A 27,484-nucleotide genomic window follows, 5' to 3' on the forward strand; every position below is an offset into this window, starting at 1 on the left:
TCAAGTAAAATGCCCCAACACCATGACTCACATTTGCGAATAAACCAGCAGACCATAGTTCCAGTCGCGTGTAACGTCGAACGACCCATCTGCAAAAAAATGGGTGCAACACGAGTACTTTTCAGGAGGTCACCCATCCTAGTACTACTCTCGCCCAAGCACACATAACTGCAGAGTTCTAATGGAATCTGGTGCATTAGTGCTATCGCACCTGTATGATTCCGCACTTCAAATACATACACTCCTTCTCCTCCTCTCCCCATTCTATCATTATTTTTCTTGTGCGTGCACGCTGCACCTCTCTTTCTCATTTTAATATCAAGTAAAATGTCTCGGTGCCATGACTCACATTTGCAAATAAACCGGCGGACCATAGTTCCAGTCACGCGTAACGTCGAACGACCCATCTGCAAAAAAATCGGTGCAACACGAGTACTTCCTAGGAGGTCACCCATCCTAATACTACTCTCGCCCAAGCACACATAACTGCGGAGTTCTGATGGGATCCGATGCATTAGTGCTAGTATGATCGCACTTGTTTCATTCTGCGCTGCAAATACATACACTCTTTCTCCTTCTATCTCCCCTCCTGTCATTTGTTTCCTTGTGCGTGCACACTGAACCGCTGCTTCTCGTTTTAATATCAAGTAAAATACCCAGGCGCCTTAACTCACATTTGCGAATAAACCAGCGGAACATAGTTCCAGTCGTGCGTAACTTCGAACACCCCATCTTAAAAAAATAGGTGCAGCACGGGGACTTCCTAGGAGGTCACCAGTCCTAGTACTAAACTCACCCAAGCACATTTAACTGCGGAGTTTTGATGTGATCCGGTGAATTAGTGATGGTATAAAGGCACCTCTTTCATTATGCACTGCTCATACATACACTTCTTTTCCTACCTTCCCCCTTCCCGTCATTTGTTTCCTTGTGCGTGCACAGTGCACCTCTCCTTCTCCTTCTAATATCAAGTAAAATGCCTCGGCATCGTAACTCACATTTGCGAATAAACTAGCGGACCATAGTTCTAGTTGCGCGTAACATCGAGCGACCCATCTACAAAAAAATGGGTGCAACACGAGTACTTCCGAGGAGGTCACCCATCCTAGTACTACTCTTGCCCAAGCACATATAACTGTGAAGTTCTTATGAGATCCGGTGCATTAGTGATGGTATGATCGCACATGTTTCATTCCGCGCTGCAAATACATACACTCCTTCTTCTTCCCTCCCCCCTCCCATCATTTTTTTCCTTGTGCGTGCACACTGCACCTCTGCTTCTCGTTCTAATATCAAAAAAAATACCTCGGCGCCTTAACTAACATTTGCGAATAAACCAGCAGAATATAGTTCCAGTCGCGCGTAACTTCGAACGGCCCATCTGAAAAAAATAGGTCCAACACGAGGACATCACAGGAGTTCACCACTCCTAGTACTACACTCGCCCAAGCAAATTCAACTGCGTAGTACTACTCTTGCCCAAACACACATAACTGTGAAGTTTTTATGAGATCCGGTGCATTAGTGATGGTATGATCGCACATGTTTCATTCCGCGCAGCAAAGACATACACTACTTCTCCTTCCCCCCTCCTGTCATTTATTTTCTTGTGCTTGCACATTGCACCTCTCCTTCTCGTTCTAATATCAATTAAAATGCCCCAGTACCGTAACTAACATTTGCGTATAAACCAGCGGAACATAGTTCCAATTGCGCGTAACGTCGAACGACCCATCTGCAAAAAAATGATTGCAAAGGACTTCCAAGAAGGTCACCAATCCTAGTACTACTCTTGCCCAAACACACTTAACTGCAAAGTTCGGTGGTATTCGGTGCATTAGTGCTGGTATGATCGCACTTGTTTCATTCCGCGCTGCAAATACATACACTCCTTCTCCTTCTCTCCCCCCTCCCGTCATTTGTTTCCTTGTGCGTGCACATTGCACCTTTCCTTGTCGTTCTAATATCACGTAAAATGCCTCAGAACTGTAACTCACATATGCGTATAAACCAGCGGACCGTAATTCCAGTCGCACGTGACGTCGAATGACCCATCTAAAAAAAAATGAGTGCAACACGAGTACTTCCCATAAGGTCACCCATCCAAGTACTACTCTTGCCCAAGCACATATAAATGCGAAGCTCTGATGGGATCCGGTGCATTAGTGCTGGTATGATCGCACCTGTTTCATTCCGCACTCAAATACATAAACTCTTTCTCCTTTCCTCCTCCCTCCCCTCATTTGTTTCCTTGTGTGTGCACACTATACCTCTACTTCTCGTTCTAATATCAAGTAAAATGCCCCGGCGCCGTAACTCACATTTGAGAATAAACCAGCACACCATAGTTCTAGTCGCGCATAACGTCAAACGACCCATGTGCAAAAAAATAGGTGCAAGATGAGGACTTTTCAAGAGGTCACCCAAGCACACTTAACTGCGGAGTTCTGATGGGATCCGGTGCATTAGTGCTGGTATGATCGCACTTGTTTGCTTCGGCACTGGAAGTATACACTCCTTCTCCTTCCCTGCCCCCTCCCGTAATTTGTTTCCTTGTGCGTGCACACTGCACCAATCTTTCTCATTCTAATATCAATTAAAATGCCCCAGCGCCATGACTTACATTTGCGAATAAACCAGCAGACCATTGTTCCAGTCGCGCGTAACGTCGAATAACCCATCTGCCAAAAAATGGGTGCAACACGAGAACTTCCAAGGAGGTCACCCATCCTAGTACTACTCTCCCCCAAGCACACTTAACTGCGGAGTTCTGATGGGATCCAATGTATTCCAGTCACGCGTAATGTCGAATGACCCATATGTAAAAAAAATAGGTGCAACACGAGAACATCAAATGAGGTCACCCATCCTAGTTGAGTTCTTATGGGATACGGTGCATTAGTGTTGGTATGATCGTGCCTGTTTCATTACGCACTGCAAATACATACAGTCCTTCTCCATCCCTCCCCCTCCCCTCATTTGTTTCCTTGGGCGTGCACACTACACCTCTACTTCTCGTTCTAATATCAAGTAAAATACCTCGGCACCGTGACTCACATTTGCTAATAAACCAACGGATCATAGTTCAAGTCGCGTGTAACGTCGAAATACCCATCTGTAAAAAGATAGGTGCAACACAAGAACTTCCCAAGAGGCCACCCATCTTAGTACTACTCTCGCCCAAGCACACTTAACTGTGGAGTTCTGATTGGATCCGATGCATTAGTGCTGGTATGATCGCACCTATTTGTTTCCGAGCTGCAAATACATACACTCCTTCTCCTTCCCTCCCCCTTTCAATAATTTGTTTCCTTGTGCGTGCACACTACACCTCTCCTTCCCATTCCAATATCAAGTAAAATGCCCAGGCATCGTGACTCACATTTGTGAATAAACCAGCGGACCATAGTTCTAGTCACGCGTAATGTCGAACAACCCATCTGCCACAAAGTTGGTGTAACACGAGGACTTCTCAGGAGGTCAGCCATCCTAATGCTACTCTCGCCCAAACACACTTAACTGCGGAGTTCTGATGGGATCCGATGCATTAGTACTGGTATGATGGCACATGCTTTATTTCGCACTGCAAATACATACACTCCTTCTCCTTCCCTCCCCCTTTCTGTCATTTGTTTCCTTGTGCATGCACACTGTACCTCTCTTTCTCGTTCTAATATCAAGCAAAATTCTCCAGCGCCGTGACTCACATTTGCGAATAAACCAGCGGACAATAGTTCTAGTAGAACGTAATGTCGAACGACCCATCTGCAAAAAAATAGGTGCACACTGTATCTCTCCTTCTCGTTCTAATATCAATTAAAATACCCCAGCATGGTGACTCACATTTGCGTATAAACCAGTGAATCATAGTTCCAGTCGTGCGTAATGTCGAACAATCCATCAGAAAAACAATGGGTGCAACACGAGGACTTCCCAGGAGGTCAACCATCCTAGTACTACTCTCGCCCAAACACAACTAACTTCAGAGTTCTAATGGAATTCGATGCATTAGTGCTGGTATGATCGCACCTTTTTTATTCTGCGCTGCAAATACATACACTCTTTCTCCGTTCCTCCCCCCTCCCATCATTTATTTCCTTGTGCGTGCACACTGTACCTCTCCTTCTCGTTCTAATATCAATTAAAATATCACGGCGTCGTGACTCACATTTATGAATAAACCAGCGGGCCACAGTTCTAGTCGCGTGTAATGTAAAAGGATCCATCTGAAAAAAAAATGGGTGCAACACAAGAACTTTCCAGGAGATCAACCATCCTAGTACTACTCTCGCCCAAGCATACTTAACTTTAGAGTTCTGATGGGATTCGGTGCGTTAGTGCTGATATGATCATACCTATTTACTTTCGCACTACAAATACATACACTCCTTCTCCTTCCCTCTCCCCTCCCGTCATCTGTTTCCTTATGCGTGCACACTATACCTCTCCTTCTATTATAATAACAAGTAAAATGCCCCGGCGCCGTGACTCATATTTACGAATAAACTAGCGGATAATAGTTCTAATCGCGCGTAACATCGAACGACCCATCTGCAAAAAAATATATGCAACACGAGGACTTCCCAAGAGGTCACCCATCCTAGTACTACTCTTGCCCAAGCAAACTTAACTGCAGAGATCTAATTGGATCCAGTGCATTAGAGCTGGTATGATCGCACCTGTTTCATTCTGCGCGAAAAATACATACACTCCTTTTCCTTCCCACCCCCCTCACGTCATTTTTTTCCTTGTGCGTGCACACTGCACCTCTCCTTCTAGTTTGTATATCAAGTAAAATTCCCCAGCGCCGTGACGCACATTTATGAATAAACCAGCGAACAATAGTTTTAGTCGTGTGTAACGTCGAACAACCCATCTGTAAAAAAATTAATGCAACACGAAGACTTCCCAGGAGGTCACCACTCCTAGTACTACACTCGCCCAAACACATTTAACTATAGAGTTCTAATGGGATACGGTGAATTAGTGATGGTATAACGACACCTATTTCATTCCGCGCTGCAAATACATACACTCCTTCTCCTTCCCTCCCCCCTCCCGTCATTTGTTTCCTTATGCGTGAACACGACACCTCTCATTCTTGTTCTAATATCAAATAAAATGCTCCGGTGCCGTGACTCACATTTCTGAATAAACCAGCAGGCAATAGTTCTAGCCGCGCGTAACGTCGAACGATCCATTTGACACGAGGACTTCCCAGGAGGTCACCCATCCTAGTACTACTCTCGCCAAAGAACACTTAACTACAGAGCTCTGATGGGATCTGGTGCATTAGTGCTGGTATGATAGCACCTATTTGCTTACACGCTGTAAATACATACACTCCTTTTCCTTCCCTCTCCCCTCCCATCATTTGTTTCCTTGTGCGTGCACACTGCACCTCTCATTCTCGTTCTAATATCAAGTAAAATGCTCTGGCGTCGTAACTCACACTTGCGAATATACCAGCGGACAATAGTTCCAGTCGCGCGTAACGTCGAACAATCCATTTGAAAAAAAATGGGTGCAGCACGAGGACTTCACAGGAGGTCACCCATCCTAGTACTACTCTCCCCAAAGAACACTTAACTGCAATGTTTTGATGGGATCCGATGTATTAGTGCTGATATGATCGCACCTGTTTGCTTCCACACTGCTAATACATACACTATTTCTCCTTCCCTCCCCCCTCCCGTCATTTGTTTCCTTTTTCGTGCACATTGCACCTCTCCTTCTCGTTCTAATATTAATTAAAATGCCTCGGCGCCGTGACTAACATTTACGTATAAACCAGCGGACCATAGTTCTAGTCGCGCGTAACGTCGAACGACCCATCTGAAAAAAAATTAATGCAACACGAAGACTTCCCAGGAGGTCATCACTCCTAGTACTACACTCGCCCAAGCACCTTTAACTACGGAGTTCTAATGGGATACGGTGAATTAGTGATGGTATAACGACACCTGTTTCATTTCGTGCTGCAAATACATACACTCCTTCTCCTTCCCTCCCCTCCCCCCCCGTCATTTGTTTCCTTGTGCGTGAACACTACACCTCTCATTCTTGTTCTAATATTAAGTAAAATGCTCCGGTGCCGTGACTCACATTTCTAAATAAACCAGCAGGCAATAGTTCTAGCCGCGCATAACGTCGAACGATCCATTTGAAAAAAAATGGGTGCAACACGAGGACTTCCTAGGAGGTCACCCATCCTAGTACTACTCTCGCCAAAGAACACTTAACTACAAAGTTTTGATGGGATCTGGTGCATTAGTGCTGGTATGATAGCACCTATTTGCTTACACGCTGTAAATACATACACTCCTTTTCCTTCCCTCTCCCCTCCCATCATTTGTTTCCTTGTGCGTGCACACTGCATCTCTCATTCTCGTTCTAATATCAAGTAAAATGCTCCGGCGCCGTGACTCACATTTGTGAATATACCAGCGGACAATAGTTCCAGTCGCGCGTAACGTCGAACGATCCATTTGAAAAAAATGGGTGCAACACGAGGACTTCACAGGAGGTCACCCATCCTAGTACTACTTTCGCCAAAGAACACTTAACTGCAAAGTTTTGATGGGATCCGATGCATTAGTGCTGGTATGATCGCACCTATTTGCTTCCACGCTGCTAATACATACACTATTTCTCCTTCCCTCCCCCCTCCCGTCATTTGTTTCCTTTTTCGTGCACATTGCACCTCTCCTTCTGGTTCTAATATTAATTAAAATGCATCGGCATCGTGACTAACATTTACGTATAAATCAGCGGACCATAGTTCTAGTCGTGCGTAACGTCAAACGACCCATTTGAAAAAAAATGGGTGCAACACGAGGACTTCCCATGAGGTCACCAATCAGAGTACTACTCTCTCCCAAGCACACTTAATGCGGAGTTTTGAATGGATCCGGTGCGTTAGTGTTGGTATGATTGCACATGTTTCATTCCGCGCTGCAAATACATACACTCTTTCTCCTTCCCTCCCCACTCCCGTCATTTGTTTCCTTGTACATGCACACTGCACCTTTCCTTCTCGTTCTAATATCAAGTAAAATGCCCCAGTGCCGTGACTCACATTTACGAATAAACAAGCAGACCATAATTCCAGTCGCGCGTAACGTCGAAAGACCCATTTGCAAAAAAATGGGTGCAACACGTGAACTTCCCAGGAGGTCACCACTTTTAGTACTACACTCGTCCAAGCACATTTAACTGCGGAGTTCTGATGGGATCCAGTGAATTAGTGATGGTATAATGGCACCTGTTTCATTCTGCGCTGTAAATACATACACTCCTTCTCCTTCCCACCTCTCTCCCTTCATTTGTTTCCTTGTGCGTGCATGCTGCACCTCTCCTTCTCGTTCTAGTATCAAATAAATACCCTGGCGTCGTGACTCACATATGCGAATAAATCAGCGGAGCATAATTCCAGTCGCGCATAACATCCAACGACCCATCTGCGAAAAAATGTTTGCAACACGAGGACTTCCCAGGAGGTCACCCATCCTAGTACTACTCTCGCCCAAGCATACTTAACTGCGGGGTTTTGATGGGATCCAGTGCATTAGTGCAGCAATGATCGAAAATATTTCATTCTGTGTTGCAAATACATACACTTCTTCTCCTTCCCTCCCCCTTCCCGTCATTTATTTCCTTGTGCGTGCACAATACACCTCTCATTCTCCTTCTAATATCAAGTAAAATGCCCCGGTGCCGTGACTCACATTTGCGAATAAACCAGCTAGTTTCAGTTGCACATAATATCGAGCGACACATCTGTAAAAAAATGGGTGCAACACAAGTACTTCCGAGGAGGTCACCCATCCTAGTACTACTCTCACCCAAGAAAACTTAAAAGCGGAGTTCTGATGGGATCCGGTGCATTAGTGCTGGTATGATCGCACTAGTTTCATTCCGCGCTGAAAATAAATAAACTCTTTCTCATTCTCTCCCCCTTCCCGTCATTTGTTTCCTCGTGCCTGCACATTGCACCTCTCATTCTAGTTTTAATATCACGTAAAATGCATCGGCGCCGTGACTAACGTTTGTGAATAAACCAGCAGACCATACTTCCACTCGCGCATAACGTCGAACGACCCATCTGTAAAATAATAGGTAAAACACGAGTACTTCCGAGGAGGTCACCCATCCTAGTACAACTCTCGCTCAAGCACACTTAACTGTAGAATTCAGAAGGGATTCGGTGCATTAGTGCTGGTATGATCGCATCTATTTTTTTATGCACTGCAAATACATACACTTCTTCTCTTTCCCTCCCCCTTCCCATCATTTGTTTCCTTGTGTGTGCACACTGCACCTCTCATTCTCCTTTTAATAGCAAGTAAAATGCCCCGGTGCCGTGACTCACATTTGTGAATAAATCAGCGGACCATATTTCCAGACATGTGTAACGTCAAGTGACCCATTTGCAAAAAAATTGATGCAACACAAATACTTTCGAGGAGGTCACCCATCCTAATACTACTTTTACCGAAGCACACTTTAATGCGTAGTTCTGATGGGATCCGGTGCATTAGTGCTAGTATGATCGCACCTATTTCATTCCGCGCTACAAATACATACACTCCTTATCTTTTCCTCCCCCTTCTCGTCATTTGTTTCCTTCTACGTGCATACTGCACCTCTCCTTTTCGTTCTAATTTCAAGTAAAATATCTTAGTTCTGTGATTCACATTTGCGAATAAACTAGTGGACCATAGTTCCAGTTTCGCGTAACGTCGAATGACTCATCTTCAAAAAAATAGTTGCAACACGAGGACTTCCTAGGAGGTCACCCATCCTAGTACTACTCTCGCCCAAACACACATAACTGCCGAGTTCTGATGAGATCTGATGCATTAGTGCTGGTATGATTGCATTTGTTTCATTCCACGCTGCAAATGTATACACACCTTCTCCTTCTCTCCACCCTCCCGTCATTTGTTTTCTTGTGCGTGCACACTTCACCTCTCCTTCTCATTCTAATATCAAGTAAAATGCCCCGCCACCGTGACTCATATTTGCGAATAAACCAGCGGACCATATTTTCAGTCGTGCGTAACGTCAAGTAACCCATCTGCAAAAAAATTGATGCAACACAAGTACTTTCGAGGAGGTCACCCATCCTAATACTACTCTTGCCCAAGCACACTTTAATGCGTAGTTCTGATGGGATCCGGTGCATTAGTGATAGTATGATCGCACCTATTTCATTAGGCGCTACAAATACATACACTCCTCATTTCCTCCCCCCTCCCATCATTTGTTTCCTTGTGCGTGCATACTGCATATCTCCTTCTATTTACAATATCAAGAAAAATGCCCCAATGCCGTGACTCACATTTGTGAATAAAGCAGTGGACCATAGTTCTAGTCGCACGTAACTTCGAACGAATACTTCCCAGGAGGTCACCCATCCTAGTACTACTCTCGCCCAAAAACACTTAATTGTGGAGTTCTGATGGGATCCGGTGCATTAGTTTTAGCATGATCACACCTGTTTTATTCTGTGCTGCAAATACATACACTCCTTCTCCTTCCTTCCCCCCTCTCGTCATTTGTTTCCTTTTGCGTGCACACTGCACCTCTCCTTTTCATTCTAATATCAATTAAAATTGCCCAGCGCCGTGACTCACATTTGCGAATAAACTAGTGGATCATAATTCCAGTCGCTCGTAACGTCGAACGACCCATCTGCAAAAAAATGGGTGCAACACGAAGACTTTTCAGAAGGTCACCCATCCTAGTACAACTCTCGCCCAAGCACACTTAAATGCGGAGTTCTGATGGGATCCGGTGCATTAGTGCTGGTATGATCGCACTTGTGTCATTCCGCGCTGCAAATACATACACTCCTTCTCCATCCCTCCCCCCTCACGTAATTTGTTTCCTTGTGCGTGCACACTGCACCTCTACTTCTCGTCCTAATATCAAGTAAAATGCCCGCGGCGCCGTGACTAATATTTGTGAATAAATCAGCGAACCATAGTTCCATCTGCGCGTAACGTCGAATGACCCATCAGCAAAAAAATAGGTGCAACACGAGAACTTCCCAGGAGATCACCCATCTTTGTACTACTCTCACCCAAGCACACTTAACTGTGGAATTCTGATGGGATCCGGTGCATTAATGCTGGTATGATCGCACATCATTCATTCCATGCTGTAAATACATACACTCATTCACTTTCCCTCCCCCTTTCCGTCATTTGTTTCCTTGTGCGTGCACACAACACCTTTTCTTCTCGTTCTAATATCAAGTAAAATGCCCCGGGGCCCTGACTCACATTTGTGAATAAACTAGCGAATCTTAGTTCCATTCGCGCATAAAGACATATATCCCTTCTCCTTCCCTCTCTCTTTCCGTCATTTGTTTCGCTGTGCGGGAAACACACCTCTACTTCTAGTTCTAATATCGAGCGAAATGCCCCGGTGCCTCGACTCATGTCTATATGAATGGAACACGTGCCGCACCTCATTTTTTGTTGTTCTACTATGTAAGATGCTCCTAATAATAGTCTTATCACGTGGTGGGCTATAATTGAATGCACGAATAATATTAAGCAAAATGCTCCGGCGCCGTGACTCACGTTTGTGAATTAACCGGTGACTATCGCTCTAGTCCTGCGTAACATTTATCATCCAATCTGCAAAAAGAAGGGTGCAACATGAGAACTTCCTAAGAGATCACCCATCTTAGTACTACTCTCGCTCAAGCATAATTAACTATGAAGTTCGATTAGATCCGATGCATTAGTGCTGGTATGATCGCACCCCTTCCATTCCGCATTGCAAATACATATACCCCTTCTCCTTTCCTCCCCTTTCCCATCATTTTTTTCACTGTGCGCGCACACTGCACTTTGTTTCTAGTTCTAATATCAAGAAAAATTCTCCAGCGCCTCGACTTATGCCCAGATTAAAGGACCACCTGCCACACATTTTTTTTCGTTGTTCTACTATGTAAGATGCTCGTAATGACTCTCTTATCACGTGGTGGACTATGGGAAGTCCTCATGTTTCACCAATTTTTTTGCAGATGGGACCTTCGACCTTACGCGCGACTGAAACTATGGTCCACTGGTTTATTCGCAAATGTGATCACGGTGCCGGGGCATTTTAGTTGATATTAAAACGAGAATGAACCGATGGATCGTTGTTCCCATCGGGCGTAATGTTTATTGCCTCGTGTGCAAAAAAATAGTTGCAACAAGAGGACTTTCCAAGAGGTCAACCATCTTAGTACTACTCTCACCAAATGACACTTAACTACAGAGTTCTTATGGGATTTGGTGCATTAGTGCTGGTCTGATCACACCTGTCCCAATCCACACTACAAATGCATGTGCCTTTTTTCCTTCCCTCCGCCTTTCCGTCATTTGTTTCGCTGTACACACACACCTCACCTCTGCTTCTAGTTCTAATATCAAGCGAAATGCCCCGGCGCCTCGACTCATGCCCATATGAATGGATCGCCCGTCTCACCTCTGTTTTCATTGTTCTACTATTTAAGGTACTCGCAATGACACTCTTATCACGTGATGAGCTTTAATTGAATGCACAAAAAATATTAAGCAAAATGCCTCGGCACCGTGGCTCACATTTGTGAATAAACCAGCAGACCATTGCTCCGGTTCTGCATAACTTTTAACGCCTTGTCTGCAAAAAGAAGGGTGCAACACGAGGACTTCACAGGAGGTCACCCATCCTAGACTACTCTTGCCCAAACACGCTTAACTCTGGAGTTCTGATGGGATCCGGTGAATTATTGCTGGTATAATCAATACAGTTCTACTTCGCGTCGCGAATACATGTACCCCTTCTCCTTCTCACTCCCCTCTTGCCATTTGCTTCTCTGTGCGCGCACACCTCACCTCTACTTCAAGTTTTAATATCAAGTGAAATACCCAGGCGCGTCGACTCATGCCCATTTGAACGGATTGCCCGCTGCACATCTTGTTTCATTATTTTACTATGTAAGATACTCATAATAGTACTCGTGTTCATTATGGGCTTTAATTGAATGCACGAGAAATATTAAGCAAAATGTTCTGGTGCCGTGACTCATGTTTCCGAATAAACCGGCAGATCATCGCTCTGGTCTTGCATAACATTTAATGCCCCGTCTATAAAAAAAAGGGCATAACATGAGGACTTCCCAAGAGGTCACCTATCCTAATACTACTCTTACCCAAAAATGCTTAACTGCGGAGTTCTGATGGAATCTGGTGAATTAGTACTGGTGTGATCGCACCCGTTCCATTTCGCGCTGCAAATACATATACCCCTTCTATTTTCCTCCACCTTCTTGTCATTTTTTTCACTGTGCGCGCACCCTGCACCTCTGCTTATAATTCTAATATCAAGCGAAATGCGTCAGTGGCTCGACTCATGCCCAAATGAAATGACCGTCCGCCACACATTCATTTTTTGTTGTTCTACAATGTAAGATGCTCGTAATGAGACTCTTATAACGTGGTGGACTTTAAATGAATGCACGAAAAATATTAACCAAAATGCCCTGACACCGCGACTCACATTTACGAATGAATTGACAGTTGTCGTCCGTAATGTTTATTGCCTCATATGCAAAGAAACAGGTGCAAAACGAGGACTTTCCAAGAGTTCAACCATCTTAAAACTACTCTCACCAAAGGACACTTAACTTTAGAGTTCCTACGAGATTCGGTGTATTAGCGTTGTTCCCTCCCCCCTCCCATCATTTGTTTCCTTGTGTGTGCACACTAAACCTCTGCTTCTCGTTTTAATATTATGTAAAATGCCCCGACGGCTTGATTCACATTTGCGAATAAACTAGCAGACCATAGTTCCAGTCGCGCGTAATGTTGAACACTCCATCTGCAAATAAATGGGTACAACATGAGGACTTCCCAGGAGGTCACCCATCGAAGTACTCCTGTCGCGCAAGCACACTTAACTACAGAGATCTGATAGGATCTGGTGTATTAGTGCTGGTATGATCGCACCCGTTTCAGTTCGCGCTGCAAATACATACACTCATCCTTCCCTCCCCCCTCCCGTCATTTGTTTCCTTGTGCGTGCACACTGCACCTCTAATTATCGTTCTGATATCAAGTAAAATGCCCCAGCACCTTGACTCACATTTGTAAATAAACCAGCAGACCATAATTCTAGTCGCACGTAACGTCGAACACCCCATCTGTAAAAAAATGAGTGCAACACGCGGACTTCCTAGGAGGTCACCCATCCTAGTACTACTCTCGCCCAAGCACACTTAACTGCAAAATTCTGATTTGATCCAGTGCATTAGTATTGGTATGATCGCATCCATTTTATTCCGCACTGCAGATGATACACTCCTCCTTCCCTCCCACCTCCCGTCATTTGTTTCCTTATGTGTGCACACTACACCTTTGCTTCTTGTTCTAATATCAAGTAAAATGCCTTAGAGCCTTAGCTCACATTTGCGAATAAACCAGTGGACCATAGTTCCAATCGCGTGTAACATCGAACACCCCATCTGTAAAATAATGGATACAACACGAGGACTTCCCAAGAGGTCACCCATCCTAGTACTCATCTCTCCCAATCACACTTAACTACAGAGTTCTGATGGAATCAAGTGCATTAATGCTGGTATGATCGTAACTGTTTCATTATGCGCTGTAAATACATACACTTCTTCTCATTCCCCCCCTCCCATAATTTGTTTCCTTGTGCGTGCACATTGCACCTCTGCTTCTCGTTCTAATATCAAGTAAAATGCTCTGGCACCTTGTCTCACATTTGTGAATAAACCAGCAGATAATAGTTCCAATCGCGTGTAACATTGAATGCCCCATCTACATAAAACTGGGTGCAACACGAGGACTTCCTATGAGGTCACCCATCCTAAGCAAACTTAATTGTGGAGTTCTAATGGAATCCGACGCATTAGTGCTGGTATAATCACAACAGTTTCATTTAGCGCTGCAAATACATACACTCCTTCTCCTTCCCCCCCTCTTGCCATTTATTTCCTTGTGCTTCATTGTTTTACTATATAAGATACTCGTAATAACACTCTTATCACGTGATGATCTTTAATTGAATGCATGAAAAATATTAAGAAAAATGCCCCGGCATTGTGACTGATGTTTGCAAATAAATTGGTAGATCGTCGTTCCGGTCTCGCGTAACGTTTAGCGTATTGTCTGCAAAAAAAAGGGTGCACACGATAATTTCCCAGGAGGTCATCCATCCTAGTACTACTCTCACCCAAAAATGCTTAACGGCAAAGTTCTTGTCGGATCCAGTGAATTAGTGTTGGTATGATTGCACCCATTCCATTTCATGCTGCAAATACATATGCCCCTTCTCCTTCCCTCCCCCTTCTCGTCATTTTTTTCACTGTACGTGCACCCCGCACTTGTTCTTCTAATTCTAATATCAAGTGAAATGCCGCGGTGGCTTGACTCACGCTCAGATTAATGGTTCGCCCGCCGCACCTCATTTTTCGTTGTTCTACTATGTAAGATACTCATAATGAGACTCTTATAACGTGGTGAACTATAAATGAATGCATGAAAATTATTTAAGCAAAATTTCCTGACACTGCGACTCACGTTTGCGAATGAACTAACGGATCGTGGTTCTGGTCGCGCATAATGTTTATTGTCACGTGTGCAAGAAAACAGGTGCAACACGAGGACTTTCCAAGAGGTTAACCATCTTAGCACTACTCTTACCAAGGGACACTTAACTACAGAGTTCTTATGGGATTCAGTGCATTAATGCTTGTCTGATCGCACCCGTCCTATTCCGCGTTACAAATAAATGTGCCCCTTCTCCTTCCCTTCCCCCTCCCGCCATTTGTTTCACTATACGCACACACCTCACCTCTGCTTCTAGTTCTAATATCAAACGAAATGCCCTGAAACCTCGACTCATGCCCGTATGAATGGATCGCCTGCTGCACCTCTGTTTTCATTGTTCTATTATGTAAGATACTCGTAATAGTACTCTTATCACGTTATGAGCTTTAATTGAATGAACAAAAAATATTAAGTAAAATACTCTGACACCGTGACTCACGTTTGCGACTGAACCGATGAATTATCGCTCCGACCCTACGTAACGTTTAACGCCCTGTCTGCAAAAAGAATGGTGCAACACGAGGACTTCCAAAGAAGTCACCCATTCTAGTACTACTCTCGCCCAAAAAAGCTTAATTGCGGAGTTCTGATGGGATCTGGTGAATTAGTGCTAGTATGATCGTATTTGTTCCATTTTGCGCTGCAAATACATACACCCATTCTCCTTCCCTCCCCCCTCCTGTCACTTTTTTGGCTGTGCACGAACCCTGCCCCTCTGCTTTTAATTTTAATATCAAGCGAAATGCCCCGAAGGCATGACTCACGCCCAGATGAATGGACCACTCGTCGCATCTCATTTTTCGTTGTTATACTATGTAAGATGCTCATAATGAGACTCTTATAACATGGTCGACTATAACTGAATGCACGAAAAATATTAACAAAAATGCCCCAACGCCGCGACTCACATTTATGAATGAACCAACGGACCTTAGTTTCGGTCACACGTAACGTTTATTTCCTTGTGTGCAAACAAATAGGTGCAATACGTAGACTTTCATAGAGGTCAACCATCTTAGTACTACTATCATCAAAGGACACTTAACTGCAAAGTTCTTATGGGATTCGGTGCATTAGTGCTGATCTGATCGCACCCGTCCCATTTCGCGCTACAAATGCATATGCCCCTTCTCCTTCCCTCCCCCCTCCCGTCATTTGTTTCACTTTACACGCACACCTCACCTCTGTTTCTAGTTATAATATCAAGTGAAATGCCCGACGCCTCGACTCATGCCTATATGAATGGATCACCCGTCGAACCTCTGTTTTTATTATTATACTATGTAAGATACTTGTTATAACACACTTATCACGTGATGAGTTTTAATTGAAAGCACAAAAAATATTAAGCAAAATACCTTGGTGCCGTGACTCACGTTGGCAAATGAACTGGCGGATCATCACTGCAGTCCTGCGTAACATTTAATGTCCCGTCTGTGAAAAGATGGGTGCAACACGAGACCTTTCTAGGAGGTTAACCATCCTAGTACTACTCTCGCCCAAAAATGCTTAACTGTGGAGTTTTGATGGGATCCGGCGAATTAGTGGTGGTACGATCGCACCTGTTCCATTTCACACTACAAATAGACATACCCCTTCTCTTTCCCTCCCCCCTCCCATCATTTTTTTCATTGTGTGCATACACCGCACCTCTGCTTCTAATTCTAATATCAAGCGAAATGCCTGGCGGCTCAACTCAAGCCTAGATGAACGGACCGCCTGTCGCACCTCGTTTTTTATTGTTCTACTATGTAAGATGCTCGTAAAGATACTCTTATCATGTGGTAGACTATAAATGAATGCACAAAAAATATTCAGCAAAATGTCCTGACACCGTGACTCACACTTGCGAATGAACCGATAGACCGTGGTTCTATTCGCATGTAACATTTATTTTCTCGTGTGCACAAAAATAGGTGACACACGAAGACTTTCCAAGAGGTCAACCATCTTAGTACTACTCTCACCCAAGGACACTTAACTGTAGAGTTCTTATGGGATCAGTGCATTAGTGCTGGTATTATCGCACATGTACCATTTTGCACTACAAGTGCATGTGCCCCTTCTTCTTCGCTCCCCCTCCCATCATTTGTTTCGCTGTGCGCGCACACCTCACCTCTATTTCTAGTTCTAATATCAAGCGAATGCCCCAGCGTCTCGACTCCTGCCCATATGAACGGATCGCCCGCCATACCTTTATTTTTGTTGTTCTACTATATAAGATACTCGTAATAACACTCATATCACATGATGGAATTTAATAGAATGCACGAAAAATATTAAGCAAAATGTCCTATCATCGTGACTCACGTTTGCGAATGAACTGGTGGATTGTCGCTCTAGTCCCGCGTAACATTTAATGCCCTGTCTGCAAAAAAAAGGGTACAACATGAGGACTTCCTAGGAGATCATCCATCCTAATACTACTCTCGCCCAAAAATGCTTAACTGCAGAGTTCTGATGGGATCCGGTGAATTAGTGCTGCTATGATCGCACTCGTTCCATTTTGCGCTACAAATAGATATACCCCTTCTCCTTCCCTCCCCCCTCCTGTCATTTGTTTCACTGTGCGTGCACCTCACCTCTGCTTCTAGTTCTAATATCAAGCGAAATGCCCCGACGCCTCAACTCATGCCCATATGAATGGATTGTCCCCCGCAACTCGTTTTTTGTTATTATACTATTTGAGATACTCGCAATGACACTCTTATCACGTGATGGGTTTTAATTGAATGCACAAAAAATATTAAGCAAAATGGCCTGGCACCGTGACTCACGTTTGCGAATGAATCGGCAGACCATCGCTTCGGTCCTGCGTAACATTTAACGTCTTGTCTAAAAAGAGAAGGGTGCAACACGAGGACTTCCCAGGAGGTCACCTATCCTAGACTACTCTCGCCCAAGCACGCTTAACTCCAGAGTTCTGATGGGATCCGGTGAACTAGTGCTAGTATGATCGGATCTATTCTTGTATGCGCCGCAAATACCTATACCCCTTCTCCTTCGCTCTCCCCTCCAGTCATTTGTTTGTTTGTGCATGCACCTCACCTCTGCTTCTAGTTATAATATCAAGTGAAATGCCCTGGCGCCTCGACTCATGCCCATATGAACGGATTGCCCGCCGCACCTCATTTTTCGTTATTCTACTATTTCAGCTACTCGCAATGACACTCTCATTACGTGATTGACTTTAGCTGAATGTGCAAAAAATAGTAGGCAAAATTCACTGGCGCCGTGACTCACGTTTGCGAATGAACTGGCGAACCATAGCTTTGGTCCCACCTAACATTTAAAGCCCCGTTTGCATAAAGAATGGTGCACTACGAGGACTTCCTAGGATGTCACCCATCCTAGTACTAGTCTCGTCCAAGCACGCTTAATTACGGAGTTTTGATTGGATCAAGTGAACTAGTGCTGGTATGATCGTACCTTTTCTAGTTTGCGCCGTAAATAGATATACGCCTTCCCCTTCACTCTCCCCTCCCATCATTTGTTTCTCTGTGCGTGCACCTCACCTCTGCTTCTAGTTCTAATATCAAGCGATATGCCCCGGCACCTCGACTCATGCCTATATGAACGGATCGCCCGCCGCACCTCTTTTATAGTTGTTCTACTATTTAAGATGCTTGCAATGACACTCTTATCTCATGATGGACTTTAATTAAATGCACAAAAAATATTAAGCAAAATGCTCCTGCACCGTTACTCAAGTTTGCGATTGAACCGATGGACCGTTGCTCTGGTCTCGCATAACATTTAATGCCCCATCTACAAAATGAAGGGTATAACATGAAGATTTCCTAGAAAGTCGCCCATCCTAGTACTAGACTCGCCCTAGAACGCTTAACTGCAGAGTTCTGAAGGGATCCGATGAATTAGTGCTGGTATGATCCCACCCTTTTTAGTTTGCGTAGCAAATATATATACCCCTTCTCCTTCACTCTCCCCTCCCATCATTTATTTCTCTGAGTGCGCACCTCACCTCTACTTCTAGTTCTAATATTAAGATAAATGCCCCGGCGCCTCGACTTATACCCATATGAACAGATCGCTCGCTGCACCTTGTTTTTCATTGTTTTACTATTTAAGATGCTCGCAATTACACTCTGATCACGTGATGAACTTTAATTGAATGTGCAAAAAATATTATGCGAAATGTCCCGGTGCCGTGACTCAAATTTTTGATTGAACCAGTGGACCATCACTCTAGTCCCGCATAATGTTTAACGCCCCGTCTGCAAAATAAAGGGTGCAACACGAAGACTTCCTAGGAGGTCACCAATTCTAGTACTACACTTGCCCAAGCATGCTTAACTACGGAGTTCCGATGAGATCCGGTGAACTAGTGCTGGTATGATCGCACCCGTTCTGGTTTGCACCGCAAATACATATACCCGTTCTCCTTCACTCTCCCCTCCTGTCATTTTTTTCTCTGAGCGCGCACCTCACCTCTGCTTCTAGTTCTAATATCAAGCAAAATGCCCCAGTGCCTTGACTCACGCCCATATGAACAGATCGCCAGCCGCACCTCATTTTTCGTTGTTTTACTATTTAAAATTCTTGTAGTGACACTCTCATCACATGATGGACTTTAATTGAATGCGCAAAAAATATTAAGTAAAATGCCCCGGTGCCGTGACTCACGTTTGCGAATGAACCAGCGAACCGTAACTTCAATCACGCGTAACGTTTAACACCCTGTCTGCAAAAAGAAGGGTACAACACGAAGACTTTCCAGGATGTCACCCATCCTAGTACTACTTTTGTCCAAACACGCTTGACTGCGGAGTTCTGATGGGATCGGGTGAACTAGTGCTCGTATGATCGCACTTGTTCTAGTTTGCACCACAAATACATATATCCCTTCTACTTCTTTCTCCCCTCCTGTCATTTTTTTCTCTTTGCACGCACCTCACCTCTACTTCTAGTTATAATATTAAGTGAAATGCCCCGGCGCCTCGACTCATGCCCATATGAACGGAATGCCTGCCGCACTTCATTTTTTGCTGTTAACTATATAAGATGCTCATAATGAGACTCTCATAACGTGGTTAACTATAAATGAATGCACAAAAAAATATTAAGTAAAATGCCTTGACGCCTAGACTTACGTTTGCGAATGAACTGGCGGACCGTCGCTCTGGTCCCACATAACATTTAACACCCCATCTGGAGAAAGAAGGGGGAAACACAAGAACTTCTAAGGAGATCACGCATCCTAGTACTACTCTCGCCCAAACACGCTTAACTACGGAGTTTTGATGGGATCCGGTGAACTAGTGCTGGTATGATCGTAATCGTTCTGGTTTGCGCAACAAATACATATATCTCTTCCCATTCCCTCTCCCTTCCCATCATTTATTTCGTTGTGTGCACAACTCACCTCTGCTTCTAGTTCTGATATCGAGCAAAATGCCCCGGCACCTCGACTTATGTTTATATGAACGGAACACCCGTTGCACCTCATTTTTCGTTGTTCTACTATGTAAGATGCTCGCAATGACATTTTCAACACGTGATGGGCTTTAATTGAATGCACGAAAAATATTAAGCAAAATGTCCCAGCATCGTGACTCACGCTTGCAAATGAACTGGTGGACTGTCACTCTAGTCCCGCGTAACATTTAATGCCCCGTCTACAAAAAGAAGGGTGCAACACGAGTACTTCCCAAGAGGTCACCACTCTTTGTACTACTCTCGCCCAAACACGCTTAATTATAGAGTACTAATGGGATTCAGTGAGCTAGTGCTGGTATGATTGCACCCCTTCTAATTTGCACCGCAAAGACATATACCACTTCTCCTTCCCTCTCCCTTCCCGTCACTTGTTTCGCTGTGCGCGCAACACATCTCTGCTTCTAGTTCTAATATCGAACGAAATGCCCTGACACCTCGACTCATGCCCATACGAACAGATCACCCGCCGAATCTCTTTTTTTGTTGTTCTACTATTTAAGATGCTTGCAATGACACTCTCATCACGTGATGGGATTTAATTGAATGCACGAAAAATATTAAGCAAAATGTCCCGGCACTGTGACTCACGTTTGCGAATGAACCAGCGTACCGTCACTCTAGTCCTATGTAACATTTAACGCCCTGTCTGCAAAAAGAAGGGTGCAACACGAGTGCTTCCTAAGAGGTCACCCATCATAGTACTACTCTCGTCCAAGCACACTTAACTGCAGAGTTTTGATGGATCCAGTGAACTAGTACTGGTATGATCGCACCCCTTCTAATTTGCGCCCCAAAGACATATATCCCTTCTCTTTTTCTCTCCCTTCCCGTCATTTGTTTTGTTGTGTGTGCAACTCACCTCTGCTTCTAGTTCTAATATCGAGCAAAATGCCCCAGTGCCTCAACTCATGTCTATAGGAACGGAACACCCACCGCACCTCTTCTTTCGTTGTTCTACTATGTAAGATGCTTGTAATAATAATCTTATCACGTGGTGGGCTATAATTGAATGCACGAATAATATTAAGCAAAATGCTCCAGCGTCGTGACTCGCGTTTGTGAATGAACCGACGGAATGTTGCTCCAGTCCCGCGTAACATTTAACGCCCCATTTGAGAAAAGAAGGGTGCAACATGAGAAATTCCCAGGAGGTCACCCATCCTAGTATAACTCTCGCCCAAGCACACTTGACTGCGAAGTTGTGATGGGATCCAGTGAACTAGTGCTGGTATGATCGCAACCGTTTTTGTTTGCGCCGCAAATACATATATCCCTTCCCCTTCCCTCTCCCTTCCCATAATTTGTTTCGCTGTGCGCATAACTCACCTCTGCTTCTAGTTCTAATATCGAGTGAAATTTCTTGACCCCTCGACTCATGTCCATATGAATGGAACATCCGTCGCACCTCTTTTTTTATTGTTCTACTATGTAAGTTGCTTGTAATAACAATCTTATCACGTAGTGGGCTATAATTGAATGCACGAATAATATTAAGCAAAATGTTCCGGCGTCGTGATTCACATTTGCGAATGAACGGGCAGACCATTGCTCTGGTCCCACGTAACATTTAACGCTCCGTCTGTAAAAAAATAGGTGCAACACGAGGACTTCCCAGGAGGTCACCCATCCTAGTACTACTCTCGCCCAAGCACGTTTAGCTGCAGAGTTCTGATTTGATCCGGTGAACTAGTGCTAGTATGATAGCTCCCTTTCTTGTTTGCGCCGCAAATACATATGCCCATTCTCCTTCCCTCTCCCCTCCCTTCATATGTTTCACTGTGCGCGCACCTAACCTCTGCTTCTAGTTCTAATATCAAGCGAAATGCCCCGTCGCTTTGACTCATGCCCATATGAATGGATCGCCTGCCACACTTGTTTTTTGTTGTTCTACTATTTAAGATGCTTGTAATAATACTCTTATCATGTGATGGGCTTTAATTGAATGCACGAAAAATATTAAGAAAAATGCCCCGACGCCGAGCTCAACATTTAACGCCCCATCTGCAAAAAGAAGGGTACAACACGAGAACTTCCCAGGAAGACACCCATCCTAGTACAAGTCTCGCCCAAAAATGCTTAACTGCGGAGTTTTGATGGGATTCGAAGAATTAGTGCTGATACAATCGCACCTGTTTCAAGCGAAATGTCCCAGCGCCTCGACTAATGCCCATATGAACAGAACGCCTGCCGCACCATGTTTTTCATTATTCTACTATGTAAGATGCTCGCGATGACAGTCTCAACACATGATGGGCTTTAGTTGAATGGGCTAAAAATATTAAGAAAAATGCCCTGGCATCGTGACTCATGTTTGCGAATGAACCGGCGGACCGTCGCTCTTGTCCCACGTAATGCTTAGTGCCCCGTCATTTATTTTATTGTGCGCACACACTGCACCTCTGTTTCTAGTTCTAATATCAAGCAAAATGCCTAGGCATCTCGACTCATGCCCAGATGACCATATCGCCCGCCACAACTCTATTTCGTTGTTGTACTATGTAAGATACTCGTAATGACATTCTTATCTCGTGATGGACTGTAAATGAATGCATGAAAAATATTAAGCAAAATGTCCCAACGCCTCGACTCACACTGGTAGACTATGGCTCCGGTCACGCGTAACATTTAATGCCCCGTCTATAAAAAGACAGGTGGAACACGAGGACTTCGCAGGAGATCACCCATCCTAGTACTGTTTTCACCAGAGCACGCTTAACTACAGAGTTCGATAGGATCCGGTGCATTAGTGTTGGTATAATCTCACCCCTTCCATTCCGTGCTGCAAATACATATACCCCTTCTCCTTCCCTCCCCCCTCTCGCCATTTATTTTGTTGTGCATGCACACTACACCTTTGTTTATAGTTTTAATATCAAGCAAAATGTCTGGACACCTCGACTCAAACCTAGATAAACAGACCACCGATCGTACCTCGTTTTTCGTTGTTTTATTATGTAAAATGCTCGTAATGACACTCTTATCATGTGGTGGACTATAAATGAATGCACGAAAAATATTAAGAAAAATATTCTAGTGCCGCAACTCACGACGGAGGACTATGGCTCCTATCGCGCATAACATTTAACACCCCATTCGCAAAAAGATGGGCGCAACACCAGAACATCCTAGAAGGTCACCCATCCTAGTACTACTCCCCAAAGCACGCTCAACTACGGAGTTTGATGGGATCCGGTGCATTAGTGCTAGTATGATCGTACCTCTTCTATTTTGCATTGTAAATACATATACCCCTTCTCCCTCCCTTCCCCCATGTTATTTGTTTTGCTATGCGCTAACACCGCACCTCTGCTTATAGTTCTAATATAGAGCAAAATGCTCTGGCGCCTCGACTCACGCCTAGATGAAAGGAGTACCCGTTGTACCTCGTTTTTCGTTATTTTACTATGTAAGATGCTCGTAATGACACTCTTATCATGTGGCGAACTATAAATGAATGCATGAAAAATAATAAGCAAAATGTCTCAGCGTCGCGACTCACTCCGAGGGACAATGGCTCTGATCGCGCATAATGTTTAACGTCCCGTCAGCAAAAAGACGAGTGGAACACATGGACTTTCCAAGAGGTCACCCATCCTAATACTACTTCTGCCCAAGCACACTTAACTATGAAATTCGATGGGATCCAGTGCATTAGTGCAGATATGATCGCACCCCTTCCATTCCACGCTGCAAGTAATATACCCTTTCTCCTTCCCTCCCCCCTCCCGTCCTTTGTTTCATTATGCGCACACACCACACCTATGTTTTTAGTTTTAATATCAAGTGAAATACCCGGTGCCTCGGCTCACGACCAGATGAACAGATCGCTCGCCGCACCTCATTTTTCATTGTTATACTATGTAAGGTACTCATAATGACACTCTTATCACGTGGTGGACTATAAATGAATGCACGAAAAATATTAAAAAAATTTTTCAAGCCTCGCGACTCACACCGGCAAACTGTGGCACCGATCGCGCTTAGCGTTTAACACCCCTACAAAAAGACAGGTTCAATACGAGGACTTTCCAGGAGGTCACCCATCCTAGAACTAATCTCGCACAAGCACGCTTGACTACAGAGTTCTGATGGGATCCTGTGCATTAGTGTTTGTATGATCGCAACTGTCCCATTCCCCACTGCAAATACATATAGCCCTTCTCCTTTCCTCCCCCCTCCCATTATTTATTTCGCTGTACGGGCATATAACATATCTGCTTGTAGTTCTAATATAGAGTGAAATGCCATGTTGCTTTGACTCATGCCCAAAAGAACGGAGGCCTGCTGCACCTCTTTTTTCATTGTTGCAATATGTAAGACTCTCATAATGAGACTCTTATCACGTGATGAACTATAAATAAATACACGTAAAATATTAAGCAAAATGTTTCAACGTCGCTACTCATGTCGGCGGACTGTGGCTCCGATCGTGCGTAACATTTAACGTCCCGTCTGCAAAAAGACGGGTGCAACACGAGGACTTCCCAAGAGCACACCCATACTGGTACTACTATCACCCAAACATGCTTAACTACGGAGTTCGATCAGATCTGGTGTATTAGTGCTAGTATGATTGCACCCTTTCCATTCTGCGCTGCAACCTTCTCCTTCCCTCTCCCCACCCGTTATTTTTTTCGTTGTGCGCGCACGCTGCACCTCTGTTTATAGTTCTAATGTCAAGTGAAATGCCCCAATGCCATATATTTAATGCCCCATCTACAAAAAAGATTGGTGCAACACGAGAACTTCCCAGGAGGTCACTAATCCTAGTATAACTCTCGCCCAAGAACACTTAACTACGGAATTCTGATGGGATCTGGTGCATTAGTGCTGGTATGATCGCACCCGTTTCATTCTATGCTGCAAATACATACATTCCTTCTCCTTCCCTCCCCCTCCTGTAATTTGTTTCCTTGTGCGTGTACACTGCACCTCTGCTTCTCGTTCTAATATCAAGTAAAATGTCCTGGAGCCTTGACTCACATTTGTGCATAATGCAAAATGCCCCATCTGCAAAAAAATGGGTGCAACACGAGTACTTCCTAGGAGGTCACCCATCCTAGTACTACTCTCCCCCAAGCAAATTAACTGCGAAGTTCTGATTGGATCTGGGGCATTAGTGCTGGTATGATCGCACCATTTTCATTCTGCACTGCTAATACATACACTCCTTCTCCCTCCCCCCCTCCCGTCATTAGTTTCCTTGTGCATGAACACTACACCTCTGCTTCTCGTTCTAATATCAAGTAAAATTTCTGGCACCTTGACTCACATTTGCGAATAAACCAGCAGACCATAGTTCAAGTCGCGCGTAATGTCGAACACTCCATCTGAAAAACAATGGGTGCAACACGAGGACTTACCTAGAGGTCACCCATTCTAGTACAACTCTCGCCCAAGCACACTTAACTATGGAGTTCTAATTTGATCCGGTGCATTAGTGCTGGTATGATTGCACCCCTTTAATTTTGCACTCCAAATAGATACATTCCTTCTCTTTCCCCCTCCCTTTCCGTCATTTATTTCGTTGTGCGTGCATACTTTGCCTTTGCTTCTCGTTCCCATATCAAGTAAAATACCCTGGTGCCTTGACTCACATTTGCGAATAAACTAGTGGACCAAAGTTCTAGTCGCGTGTAACGTTGAACGCCCCATCTACAAAAAAATCAGCACAACACGAAGACTTCCAAGGAGGTCATTAATCCTAGTACTACTCTCACCCAAGCACACTAAACTGCAGAGTTCTAATGGGATCTGGTGCATTAGTGATGGTATAATCGCACCTACTTAATTTCGCATGGCAAATGCGTACACTCCTCTTTCCCTCCCCCTCCCATCATTTGTTTTCTTGTGCGTGTACACTGCACCTCTACTTCTCGTTCTAATATCAAGTAAAATACTCCGGCGCCTTGACTCACATTTGCAAAAAATCAACGGACCATAGTTCCAGTCGCACATAATGTCGAATGCCCCATATTCAAAAAAATGAGTGCAACATGCGGACCTCCAAGGAGGTCACCCATCCTAGTACTACTCTCGCCCAAGCAGACTTAACTGCGGAGTTCTGATTTGATCCGGTGCATTAGTACTGGTATGATTGCACTCTTTTAATTTTGCATTGCAAATAGATACACTCCTTCTCTTTCTCCCCTCCCCTCCCGTCATTTATTTCGTTGTGCATGCATACTTTACCTCTACTTCTCGTTACCATATCAAGTAAAATACTCTGGTGCCTTGACTCATATTTGCGAGTATTCCAGCGTACCATAGTTCTAGTCACGCGTAATGTTGAACGCCCCATCTGCAAAAAAATCAATGCAACATGAAGACTTCCCAAGAGGTCATTAATCCTAATACTACTCTCGGCCAAGCACACTAAACTGCAGAGTTCTAACGGGATCCGGTGCATTAGTGCTGTATGATCGCACCCGCTTAATTTCGTGCGGCAAATACGTACACTCCTTCTCCTTCCCTCCCCCATCCCATCATTTGTTTCCTTGTGCGTGCACACTGCACCTCTAATTATCGTTCTAATATCAAGTAAAATGCCCCAGCGCCTTGACTCACATTTGTAAGAAAACCAGCAGACCGTAGTTCCAGTCGAACGTAACGTCGAACGCCCCATCTGCAAAAAAATAAGTGCAACACACGGACTTCCCAGGAGGTCACCCATCCTAGTACTACTCTCGCCCAAACACACTTAACGGCGGAGTTCTGATTTGATCGATGCATTAGTGCTAGTAAGATTGCGCCCTTTTAATTTTTCGTTGGAAATAGATACACTCCTTCTCTTTCTCCCCTTCCCTCCCGTCATTTATTTCATTGTACGTGCAAACTTTACTTCTGCTTCTCGTTCCCATATCAAGTAAAATACCCTGGCGCCTTGACTCACATTTGCGAGTAAACCAGCAGATTATAGTTCTAGTCGCGCCTAACGTTGAACTCCCCATCTGCAAAAAAATCGGTGCAACACGAAGACTTCCCAGGAGGTCATTAATCCTAGTACTACTCTCGTCCGAGCACACTAAACTGCAGAGTCCTAATGGGATCCGGTGCATTAGTGATGGTATGATCGGACCCGCTTAATTTCGCGCAGTAAATACGTACACTCCTTCTCCTTCCCTCCCCCTGCCGTCATTTATTTACTTGTGCGTGCACACTGCACCTCTATTTCTCGTTCTAAAATCAAGTAAAATGCCCCAGCGCCTTGACTCACATTTATAAATAAACCAGTGGACCATAGTTTCAGTCGCGCATAACATCGAATGCCCCATCTGCAAAAAAATGAGTGCAACTCGCGGACTTCCCAGGAGATCACCCATTCTAGTACTACTCTCGCCCAAGCACACTTAACTGCAGAGTTCTAATTGGATCCAGTGCATTAGTGATGGTATGATCGCACCCCTTTA

At 44.4% G+C, this 27,484-nt stretch overlaps 27 pseudogenes; all 27 read right to left on the reverse strand.

The window, feature by feature from the left end:
- Positions 1-418: 418 nt before the first annotated feature.
- LOC148254608 (5S ribosomal RNA) lies at positions 419-537 on the reverse strand (annotated as a pseudogene).
- A 1,529-nt stretch (positions 538-2,066) lies between these two features.
- Positions 2,067-2,185, reverse strand: LOC148254609 (5S ribosomal RNA; annotated as a pseudogene).
- A 941-nt stretch (positions 2,186-3,126) lies between these two features.
- On the reverse strand, positions 3,127-3,245 carry LOC148254610 (5S ribosomal RNA; annotated as a pseudogene).
- Positions 3,246-3,912: 667 nt separating this feature from the next.
- On the reverse strand, positions 3,913-4,031 carry LOC148254611 (5S ribosomal RNA; annotated as a pseudogene).
- Positions 4,032-4,562: 531 nt separating this feature from the next.
- LOC148254612 (5S ribosomal RNA) lies at positions 4,563-4,681 on the reverse strand (annotated as a pseudogene).
- Positions 4,682-6,174: 1,493 nt separating this feature from the next.
- On the reverse strand, positions 6,175-6,293 carry LOC148254613 (5S ribosomal RNA; annotated as a pseudogene).
- An 854-nt stretch (positions 6,294-7,147) lies between these two features.
- Positions 7,148-7,266, reverse strand: LOC148254614 (5S ribosomal RNA; annotated as a pseudogene).
- Positions 7,267-7,471: 205 nt separating this feature from the next.
- Positions 7,472-7,590, reverse strand: LOC148254615 (5S ribosomal RNA; annotated as a pseudogene).
- Positions 7,591-7,790: 200 nt separating this feature from the next.
- On the reverse strand, positions 7,791-7,909 carry LOC148254616 (5S ribosomal RNA; annotated as a pseudogene).
- A 531-nt stretch (positions 7,910-8,440) lies between these two features.
- On the reverse strand, positions 8,441-8,559 carry LOC148254617 (5S ribosomal RNA; annotated as a pseudogene).
- Positions 8,560-8,765: 206 nt separating this feature from the next.
- On the reverse strand, positions 8,766-8,884 carry LOC148254618 (5S ribosomal RNA; annotated as a pseudogene).
- Positions 8,885-9,090: 206 nt separating this feature from the next.
- On the reverse strand, positions 9,091-9,209 carry LOC148254619 (5S ribosomal RNA; annotated as a pseudogene).
- Positions 9,210-9,707: 498 nt separating this feature from the next.
- LOC148254620 (5S ribosomal RNA) lies at positions 9,708-9,826 on the reverse strand (annotated as a pseudogene).
- Positions 9,827-10,033: 207 nt separating this feature from the next.
- Positions 10,034-10,152, reverse strand: LOC148254621 (5S ribosomal RNA; annotated as a pseudogene).
- A 2,720-nt stretch (positions 10,153-12,872) lies between these two features.
- LOC148254622 (5S ribosomal RNA) lies at positions 12,873-12,991 on the reverse strand (annotated as a pseudogene).
- A 203-nt stretch (positions 12,992-13,194) lies between these two features.
- LOC148254623 (5S ribosomal RNA) lies at positions 13,195-13,313 on the reverse strand (annotated as a pseudogene).
- A 202-nt stretch (positions 13,314-13,515) lies between these two features.
- On the reverse strand, positions 13,516-13,634 carry LOC148254624 (5S ribosomal RNA; annotated as a pseudogene).
- Positions 13,635-17,464: 3,830 nt separating this feature from the next.
- LOC148254625 (5S ribosomal RNA) lies at positions 17,465-17,582 on the reverse strand (annotated as a pseudogene).
- Positions 17,583-18,864: 1,282 nt separating this feature from the next.
- LOC148254626 (5S ribosomal RNA) lies at positions 18,865-18,983 on the reverse strand (annotated as a pseudogene).
- Positions 18,984-20,732: 1,749 nt separating this feature from the next.
- LOC148254627 (5S ribosomal RNA) lies at positions 20,733-20,850 on the reverse strand (annotated as a pseudogene).
- Positions 20,851-21,198: 348 nt separating this feature from the next.
- On the reverse strand, positions 21,199-21,317 carry LOC148254628 (5S ribosomal RNA; annotated as a pseudogene).
- A 348-nt stretch (positions 21,318-21,665) lies between these two features.
- On the reverse strand, positions 21,666-21,784 carry LOC148254629 (5S ribosomal RNA; annotated as a pseudogene).
- A 1,847-nt stretch (positions 21,785-23,631) lies between these two features.
- LOC148254630 (5S ribosomal RNA) lies at positions 23,632-23,749 on the reverse strand (annotated as a pseudogene).
- A 1,054-nt stretch (positions 23,750-24,803) lies between these two features.
- LOC148254631 (5S ribosomal RNA) lies at positions 24,804-24,922 on the reverse strand (annotated as a pseudogene).
- Positions 24,923-25,416: 494 nt separating this feature from the next.
- LOC148254632 (5S ribosomal RNA) lies at positions 25,417-25,535 on the reverse strand (annotated as a pseudogene).
- Positions 25,536-26,061: 526 nt separating this feature from the next.
- Positions 26,062-26,180, reverse strand: LOC148254633 (5S ribosomal RNA; annotated as a pseudogene).
- Positions 26,181-27,360: 1,180 nt separating this feature from the next.
- LOC148254634 (5S ribosomal RNA) lies at positions 27,361-27,479 on the reverse strand (annotated as a pseudogene).
- Between the last annotated feature and the right edge of the window lie 5 nt (positions 27,480-27,484).

This window comes from Carica papaya, chromosome 5, assembly GCF_054855325.1.
Source record: "Carica papaya isolate Zhongbai chromosome 5, ASM5485532v1, whole genome shotgun sequence".
Lineage (NCBI taxonomy): Eukaryota > Viridiplantae > Streptophyta > Magnoliopsida > Brassicales > Caricaceae > Carica > Carica papaya.